General features: G+C 36.5%; 1 pseudogene; it reads right to left on the bottom strand.

Annotated features, from left to right (window-relative positions):
- Window positions 1–889: 889 nt before the first annotated feature.
- On the bottom strand, window positions 890–1,008 carry LOC111732003 (annotated as a pseudogene).
- Window positions 1,009–10,425: the final 9,417 nt, after the last annotated feature.

Here is a 10,425-nt window from a genome sequence, read left to right as displayed (position 1 = left end):
CTGAGTTATGCTTGTGAATTCTAAGCTAGATCTCACAAGTGTCTCAAGGCATATGCCAGAGAAGCACGCAAGCAGTATAGAAGAGAGGCAGTGCAGATTGACATGGTTTGCTGAATCAGTGACTGGAATGAGGGGTGAGGCACAGAAAATCTGAGGTAGTGCACAAAGTGTTTAAAATGGTCCTTCTAGTGCACCACTTGCTTAGGTTTGCGCCCTCTGTTAATTCCAATCCATAACAAACTCTCAAAATTGATAGATTGCGGTAAACTTTACAGAAGAGTTTATATAAGGGGGTTAGTTTGGAAACTATAGTCCCATCATCTGCGAATCATTCCAAGTCATAACTGGTATTCATCATCTCTTTCTTTCTAAGAGCGCTCTCACTTCAGCAAGTGTGCATTTCTTGCCTAAAGGGTGATTCTAATCTTCAAGGAGTCTGAACACTTAGTTGACTTGCCTGTAGTAGACCTTGATTGCTGCTGTTGTTCACTTAGATTTATTTCTGGGCACTGAAGCACTAAGGGACACCCAGTGCATTTTTTTTAGATCCCAGACATACTCTTCCATTTCCCCATCATATAGTATCAAGTCTAATTCTTTATCATGACCAATGTGAATTACCCCTGCCAGTGTTATAACTTCTTTCTTTGCCTTTTTACTCACTGACATAAGCAACCCAATTTGATAAGGTAGTAATCATAGCTTCAAGTTCAGTGGGACCTTTATTGTGTCCTCTGAAAGAAACATTCCCCCATTAGCAAGAAGGACTTTTAATCTAACAGAGTTTAATTTTTTTTTTTTTTTTTTAGGCGAAGCAACCCTTGGTTGACCTCACAAATTGCAAGGAACTTGTCAGTTTACAATTCCTTATTTTTTATTTTTTTTTGTATGCCTACAGCACCTGGTCTTCCTAGGTGGTCTCTCATCCAAGTACTAACCAGGCCCAAACCTGCTTAGCTTCCGAGATCAAACGGGATAGGGCTTGTTCAGGGTGGCATGGCCCTGAATTTTGAGTACATGAAACACAAATTTCCAAAATGGATTGATAGGAGAAATAGGAAGAGGAGCCAATGATACCTTTATTACTTAGTTCTGAGATTGGTACTCTAGACAATAGAGACACAGCACCGTATACTGGCTATTAGTTTAATGCCTATTACACATATGATATGCCTAAAAGTCAGCATATCAAACCTACATGTGTCTTGGCTCTGAGCTGTCATTTTACTGAGCAGTTAGGAGGTCATTCCATTATCACATTAGGTTAGCATTTTGTGATGATAAGGTATATAGTAAGACAAGAAGATTCCATGGTAGTGGTAATGCACCTATTCATTGCCTCATCTTGTTTGCCATAACATTTTCTTGTTAGTCTGAGGAAATTTGCAGGATCCCATTCCAGTGAATTAGGGATTTTGTAAGAGCTTGCATGATAAGATTGGCATAAGTATTGTGTGTTGGAAACCAAACCCATATCTAGAATTATAGCAGTTCTGGTTAGCTTAAATTGCTGCCTCCAGACTTTTCACCTTGTATCATCTCAACATGCTTCCAGATTGTTCAGCTTGAGTTGGCACCATGTTGAGGGCCCGCATTGGTCGCCGCTGTTAACAGGTTGTACATTGAACAGTGGCAATAGCTAATCCAGTCTTAGAGAGGGGGAAACCCACACTGATCTGCCCGTGCATAGTTCCGTCTTGCCACCATCATGGACGATCTGTTTATGGGCCCATTGGACAAATGCTGTCCTGCCTGAGAAATGAGCTGACTGCCATCAGCAGGAAGGGCCATGTTGTCCCCCTAGTGGTTGAAATTTTCCTCTGTGAGAGAGGCTTTCTGTCTCTGTCAGACATTAATGTGAGACACAATAATCTACCAACTTCGTGCCTTCTCCCAAATCCATCTGCATGTAATACTCCAGATTTCCTTTTTTCTAGTTTCCAATCTTTATCTATCTAGTTCACTATTCAACTAGTGAAATCATCTGCCATTTTGATACAAAGTGAATGACCAAGGATACTACTCCCAATTTTGCTAACTGGGAGAATTGTCTCTCACCACTGTTTCATAAGATTGGGCTGAAGTGTAGTGGGTACACATTTTCAGCTTATATCAAACTATGAAGCTGACTCATTTGAGAACCAGACCTGAATTTTCCCTCTGTGTCACTTAATCCTATGGAATCCCCTAAGAGGCCATGGATGTGAGCTGAGGAATAAACAACGGTCCAACAGAAGTAGTTAACATGGAACTTGGACCACCTATTTGTGTAACTTATGGGTGCACCCTAGACTGACTTAGGCCTCATTGTCACCCAGTGAATCCAGATGATGCTATATAACAGGTATAGAAGAAGTAGTAATGTTAAGGACAATTTAATTGAATGGCTATTGTTAAGCACCATAACTGATGCCCTAGAAAAATATAATGTAAAGCTATTGTTAACTAACAGGAAATTGAAAGCAATATGGAAAAGATAAGGAAGGAGACTCCCTGAAAACTCACATAGATAAATTCTTCCTCTGAAAGGGGAAGACTGAGGGTCAGACCCAAAACTTAATCACCTGAGTAATCCAGCTCCAAAGAAGGTAAAATTCTCAATCAAGGAAGCTTTTTATTAAAATTAGGGCCCTCGTTGAGAAAAAAAAAATCAGGGACACATAGGCTAACACCTCTCAAAATATTGAATTTCTATATTTTCCTGAACCACTTTAAAGTGTTCAATAGCAACATAAAGCTAATGACTATTGACTTGGACAGGGCACTTCAAGGCATTGCTTCTTTGATAGAATGTAAGAAGACTTTCACTGTCAATAATCAGGTTATGTCTATGCAGAAAGAAGCCCAAGGTTATAGACAAAATGCCAAGTCTAGTCCTGGCTTCCCTTACTGATTTGCTGTAAAATCTCTGATTTTCAAATTATCTGTTTATTGGAGAGAAAAATAATATCCTCTTAGAGTCTAACACTTAGCTATACTAAGATGTGATAATTGATAGAAAATAATTTTAATAAAAGAATAAAGAATTTTTGATGTATTATGGACTGAGGGTACTAGAAATGTTGCAAAGAACTGTTTTCTCATAATAAATAAATTGTAGAAAATTTACCATATATTCATAATAAAATAGAATATAGACCTGTTGGTTTTCCATGGTAATTTCACCATGTTTATATCCTTATATGACATATAGTTTATTAAGCATGGTTTAAGCTCAGTAAAAATAGAATCATACTTTATGTACTATTTTACCACTGGACTTTTCTCTTAGCATGATATTTATGTGTTATATTCATGTCAGTGCATGTAGCACTATTTGATTCATTTTCATTACTCTTTAGTATTCTTTTGTATAAATTTAAATTTTAAAATTCTGTCTGTTGGAATACTCAGATGAAAGAATACTTTTCAGACAACATCCTGCCTGAATCTTTCCAGATGCAAAGCCAGAGTTTCTCTGCATGTGTCAAGATGTGCTCCAAGCACACACCTGTATGTCTCAAGTCAAAAAGTTCTGTTAATTAACAGAACTTTTAATTACAAGTTGATCCTTCAGGTAAACGTTTTCCTTACCACAAACATTTAATTCCATTCACTCCGAAGGAAACAAGGTGTCTCAAGAATAAGATGCACTCAGGGTAACCAGGACCCTGACTGTATTTAAATCATAGCTATTATCGACCTAAATGTAGTTTTTTAGTATTCTTTGCTTATCGACCCCCTTTAGGAACTTGTATCTTTTTGTCTCTTTAATCGCATTTCTTGACATGTAAACTTATGGGTCAAATCATATGTTCTTGCCATGCTAAATTTTTTAAGCAGCTTCTTATTTCTATTCCCTGGCTTCTAAATTTCTGCCCAAATCATTTTAGCTAAAACACCTTTCCTGATACTCACTATATACTATCTGGCTAGCACCTAATTATCACTTGGATCTCAGCTCAAACATTAATCTGTATTTCTCATATCAAAGCCCTGTCCAAACTTTATTATTATCACTTATCTAATTTTCTATCTACTTTGCAGAACTGTTAAAAGCTTGGGGACAGAGATTGTATATATTAGTTCTACCTGTTCTGACAAGAGACTGCGCTTTACAGTACCTGGTACATAGTAGATCTGTGATAATTTTAGTTGAATGAATTATTTAATTTTATTGTGTTTCATTGATTCTGTGGCACACATATTTCTAAACTGTTTAGCATGGGTAGTGTTTAGAGATTGTTTTGTTTTAATTTCATCTAAACAGAGAATCTTACAACTGAGGATATATTTGATTCTACAAAAAGATGGTAATTAATGATGAAAATGTTTGAAGTATAAAATTATCTTCTCATTGTTTATTACATTTACTAAATAGTAAGTATACTAATAATGTGAAAATAAGTTAATCATTAACCATCAATTGGTGTTGATCCAATCCTTTCTGTCACATTTTTATTCTCAAGAGAAGTTGATAAACTTTCTTTCATGCAACATTAGCTTGTTCTTACACCGTAAATTACTGAAACCCAAAATTTGATCAGCAGGATCTAAAAATACCTTGTTTATAAGCATTACATGGTAATATCACCAGGTTATCCACAAAAAAACATCTTTGCAGCTTGAAAGAGCTACATAACTTAGCTCCGGCTAGGCAAGGAATAAATTCTTTAGAGAACTTGACCCTCAAAATTCATAGTGACCTGCCATACATAATCAAAAATAAAAGCACTATAATGTAGTAAAATAATTGTAAGAAGGAAAATAAATCTCTAAGATGATATAGAATGGATATCATTTCATTGGAAGCAGGGATGTTGGAGACTCTTTCTGAGGTGGAATACTGTTTGTCCATATTGACCTAATAGCTGTGCCAGGACACAGGGGGCCACGGCAAAGACTTGTTCTAAAACCCAGACCTTCAGGGCTCAGCAGGCAGGAAGTGCTGATCTTCTTGTTCTGCCAAGCAAGTGCTACTTCCCCTTGGTCTCCAGACTTTCCTTATGAGTCAGACACCAGGTTGCCATCCTGATTCTGGCTCTGGAAAGAAGGCCTGGACACAGAGACATTGGTTCCCACCCTCCCCTTCTCCCTACCCTTGTGATCAGACTATTGCACTAAGGAGCCTGTCTCGGGATTTTCAGGATGAGAAATACATCTAGATCTTCTGGGTTCAATTCAGACCTCATCTACATTGCTTTAATTCCAGTGTCCTTCATCAAATGTTCATACTTCTATAGGTTTTGACAACATGGACAGTTACATGACAAAATACTACAAAATTCTTCCTCCTGACTCAGGAGATCAGCCTTGTTTTGAATTCATGCTCCAAAAGAGTTACTGTCAAGTGAATCTTGATGCCAAAATAAAATTTATGTATCCAAGTAGTAGAAATTTGGAGGTGAAAGTACTAACCTTCCTATCTCATGCTGATATAAGTCGGTTCTTACAGCAGCCCTACATGGTCTGTAACACTGAACCACTCACATACAGTAATTCCCCTCCTTCACTCCACTCTGGCCACACTGGCCCGCTTGCTATTCTTCTGACATACCACTCGTGCTTCTGCCTCAGAACCACTGTACGAGCTGTACCCTCTTTCTAGAGATCCTTCTACTCCTGGATATTTCCATGGCTCACTTCCTCTTCATCTTCTGTTCTTTCCCCAAACATCACATTCTCAGTGGGTCTTTTCTAATTGCATTATTTTAAACATATGCCCATATTTCTCCTGCTTCTTCCCCCCCCCCAAATACTTATCACTGTCTGAAATCTACATACTTCTTACTTATCATATACTTCCCTTTACTAGAACATTAGCTCTGAAAAAGCAGAAGGACCTACTTTCATTATTTACATTTCTATTCCTAGCATTTAAAACAGTGTCTGGCACATAGAAAGTATGCAAAAAATAGTTTTTGAGAGCAAACATCATTTAAAAAAATATTTGAAGACTCAAAGTTACCACAATATTCAAATCCATAATTTTGATTGCCAACGAAGAGATTAAAGTGAGAAAATATCCTATGTTTAATTCAACAAAACCAATATTTGTGACTAAAATTTATAATTTAGTATATTAGAATTCAGTGTAACATTGAGTATTGAATTTTTTAAAATATTTAAAGTTGTAAAATTTAAAATGTAGAGCTCACCCTTCATATTTTCATATATTTCTCATATCATAATCATAAATCAAATTTAGGGTATCATTCACTCTCTTGTTCACCCTTTTAATATAGGGTTATAAAATGCCTCCGCTGTGTCAAACATTTTGAACAACCTAATGGTACCTCTAGTCGATTTGGATTACCATGGGTCATCTTTTAAAACAAAACAGAAGCAAACAGTAAATCTAGACTTTCTGATCTTAGTTATAAAACTTCATTATGCAAATAAGACAAAATAAAGTTTGTTTACCTTAGCAATATCTATTTTTTTTCATTCATAATCTCAGATATGTTCCTCTAAGTATATCTAAGACATAGGAGTCTTCTGACTCTTTTAATAGGCCTTCTACTAAGAGATAGAACACAGGCATGCTTCTCAGATTGGGAGACAATGTGCTGCTTTTCACAACTGATACATGTATAAAATCTGTGCCTACCTTGATAATTTGAGCTGTTTCTTTTCTAGTTTTAGTTTTATTATTTTCATTATTCTGGATTTTAAGTTTCCACCATGAAAAGGACTTCATATGTTTTCAACTAATATGAATAAAAGTAAAATTTTCAACCAGATCCAGCAATGAACAAAATTTAAGTTACAGTGTGTCTTAGAATAGGGAAAAATAAAGTAAAAGGAGGAAAGAAAAAATTTTCATTTCTTTAAAGACACTTCTTTTTTTTCAGACAATGCTTAATTTCAAGGAAGCTCTAGTAGGTTTTGAAGAGGGATGGGGGCTGCCAGTTTCAGGTGAGTGGAACAGAGTTGAAAGTTAATCAAGTTTGTTCAGCCATCCTTGGCTGGACGCTAAGTGGTCCTGTGAATCATTAAAAAAGGAGGACAGGAGTAGTGTAGGGTAAGATTTTACCATACTAAGTATCAGACAAGAATTCTATATAGGAAATATATTTGTTTCATCAATTTACAAAAGTCCTTAAAATGTTAAGTAATACACAATTTGAGACTTTCATTCAGAAGTAATAGATTAAAAAAGAATTTACGGCAGTTCTTCAAGCTTGCTTTGCTATTTTCACATGGAATTCATTTATAGTAAGGTGATTGTACAGTAATATACATAAAACATAAAACCTTCCATTTGAATAGATAGATATATGGCATTTTAATTACTACTAGCTGGATTCAGATGCCAGTTCAGGGAGTTAAGAAATCAGTGAGATGCTGTTTATGTTCTCCAGAACATCTGATTCACTCGTGTTTTTCTATTATCTATTGTTCTTGGAAGGTAATTAGTTCCAGGAGTTATGCAGTTTGTGGAATAAAATTAAAATGCCCCCCCACTTCTAATTAAGATTAAGAGAATTCTTTGTCTTGTTGAGTGTATTTAGGCATAAAATTACAATTATTTCAACATTAAATTCTCATTATGGTATTTCCCCAGTGTGATCTTTTTAGATCTTTGTTGAAATGCTGACTGATGACAATCTTTCTATAAATGCCATTCCCTTGCCTACTTTTTCTTCTTACCTCTGCTTTCATTCCTCCCAACACCAACCTCTTCTCTGTTATGAACTTTGAAATTTATGTAAGAAGGAACTAAAAACCAAAAAAAAAAAAAAAAAGCGTAAAATTATTTCCCCACTGGTGAGAAAACTAAGAAAAGAAACTGTTGGTAAGGTCACTCTCATACTAACAGACTTCTGAGAGATCACTTTAGGTGTCATGAGGCTGCCATCACAGCAGGAAGAGGCATTTGCATTGCTGTGCAGTTAGTTCCTCCGTAGCTGCTCTGCGTAGTGCCCGCCAGTGGGAACATATGAAAGGACCCAGTGCTCTAAACCCACCCAACCTCCAACCTGCAGTTCAGGCGAGCACTGAAGCCTGCAAGTGCTGTGGACGGCCTTGAGCAGCTGAGGCCAGCTTCCTAACAGTGTCCCAAGAATTTACTCCTTTCTACTGCATACAGTGCCCTTGAACTTTCCTGTCTTTTGTTCTCCAGAAAAGCTGACACGCATAACCTTGGACAATGTTGTCTAAAAGGAGGCATGCTGGCTTCATTGTCTCTTTTAAAAGTCCCTTCTGAAAGAAGTCGGTCCACAATATCATTGTAGTTCCCTCTACGACCATACTACAAGGTCAGCATGGCAAATGGGTCCTACGCTGGAGACATGAGAAAAAGATAAGAATATTTGACTTCAAACCTCTTGGCGATTTTCATTAAAAGATAAATCTACCTCAATCTATTTTGAGCCTGGGTTTTCATAACACAATAATAAAAGGGGCAATGTGAAAAAGACTTCATTTCACCTACTACATTTTTCCTACTGCTCAGTCTCAATCTATACATGCATTTAGCAAGTCTAAAGGCAATTGGAAAGTGTGTAGCACATGATACTCTGCAGCAAGGTGAAATATTGCTCAATCAAATTAGAGAATTCAAGATCTGACTCTTAGTTCATTCCTGAGAAGACAGCTAACGTCAACTAACTCTCCGAGTCTCTTCACGTGAAGTGACAACATGATCAAGGGTTGTATTGTGTGAAAACAAATAATCTGCAGAATGTCACCTACACTTTCAAAGCTATATCTCAGTGCACCTGAGAATCTGAGAGATCTCAAATAGGTGATTCAAGGAGTTAAAGCTACCTTCAATAGGTGCCGTGTATCTGAGCACATTGCTTAGCAATGCTCTATGGATAAACTAGTTCTCAAGGAGGTCTTTTGCTCCATCGAGTCAGGTCAGAAAGGACACAATCACATGAGAAGCGTGTGATTCTGATGGGATAATCAATTGGCCACATATTTTCTGGGATGTCACATAAACCTGGCAGCATTTAAACATTAATTTGTTTCTAACATTTAAAAAGACATTAATATATAGGTAAAATGAATTATGATTAAAATTAATGTGCAATGAAGCATTGGATTCCAACTAAATAAACATTTGTTGTTATGATAATGGTATCTATATTGCTAAAATATGGATAGCGTCAAAGGTAATAATTAACATTTTGTTCAGGTCTAAAGGACTTATTTACCTTGTCATTTCTGTCTCACACAATTTAATTTTCCTCGATTTTCCACAAATTTTGAATTAATTCTTTTTCCTATTTTCCTTCTATCACCACTCCAGTACCTAAAAAGCAAAAGAGATTTCTCAGGTACCCATTTATTCAGTAAGCTCTTGTTAAGTTTTAAATAATGAGCCTGTTAGAAGCTTATTATTTTTTAGAGCACAGATTTTCTCTGCATGGCCACTCCCGGGGGTACCCATTGCCAGTCTCTTATGGTCCAGGTCACAGGGAAAGAACCTCAGTGCTCTTTCCTTAAAGCCATGTCAGGAAGTCAGGTCATCACCAACTAACTGCTAATGGCAGGGACAAACCAAATCAAATCAGAAGCATCAACCAAACTTAAAACTTTTTAATTTGCAGAAGTCTATATTTGCACTGAGAAGATCCTTACAATTGCAAGCTTTTAATTTTTTTTTTTTTTTTTTGTCAAATTGTAATCGATTTTGGACTTGTTGAATATCCACCACATCCAGGGTTTACTGTTCGATGCACTAAAGAAGGGGAAGCTGTAATCTTTGTCTTTTTCCACTATATATTCCTCATAGTTGATTTCCTCTATTCTTATGGCTTTAGTGGCTTATTTATACCAATATCTCTAAGCTGATCTTTCAGCCCAGATCTGTACCCTCACCTCCAGACTCAGATAGGTAACTGCTTATTGACAAGTGTAACATACTTAAAGCTAAATATTCTCCCCAATTGTACATTTTCTTCTTCTGATGTTTTCTATCTCAACAAATGGTATCATTATCAACCCAGTTACTAAGGCCAGAATGTAGTCATCTGTTTTCTTTAGTTCCCATAAATAATCAAATGCCATTCATTAGAACTCCAAATATCTCCAATCTCTTTATCATTATAATAGACTGAGACGCTATATTTTGGAAAACTACAAGATCCTTTGTGCAGGTCTCCCTGACCCTACTGCTCTATTCTCATACAGAGGCAGATTCAAAGAAAAGGCTGATTATATCCACCTATTATTTATAACACCATCGACCTTTTGACAAAATTTAAGACTCCTTAATCTATCTGCCTTGCAAAACCCTCCATTATCTGGTCCCAAGTATCTTTTCCATCTCAGTTTGTTCTCTCCCTCAGATATTCATGCTTACATTCCTAAGATTAATTCCTAAACAGAGCCAAATTCACTCTCACCTCCACATACTATGTATTCTCTTTCTATGCTCCACCCTCATTCTTTCAATTTAACATACTCTTGCTTATCACTCAAAACTGTTTAATA

This window comes from Pteropus vampyrus, unplaced genomic scaffold (genome assembly GCF_000151845.1).
Source record: "Pteropus vampyrus isolate Shadow unplaced genomic scaffold, Pvam_2.0 Scaffold11, whole genome shotgun sequence".
Taxonomy (NCBI): domain Eukaryota; kingdom Metazoa; phylum Chordata; class Mammalia; order Chiroptera; family Pteropodidae; genus Pteropus; species Pteropus vampyrus.
Note: the sequence above shows the minus strand (reverse complement) of the source record. Positions and strands in the feature narration are given on the sequence as shown.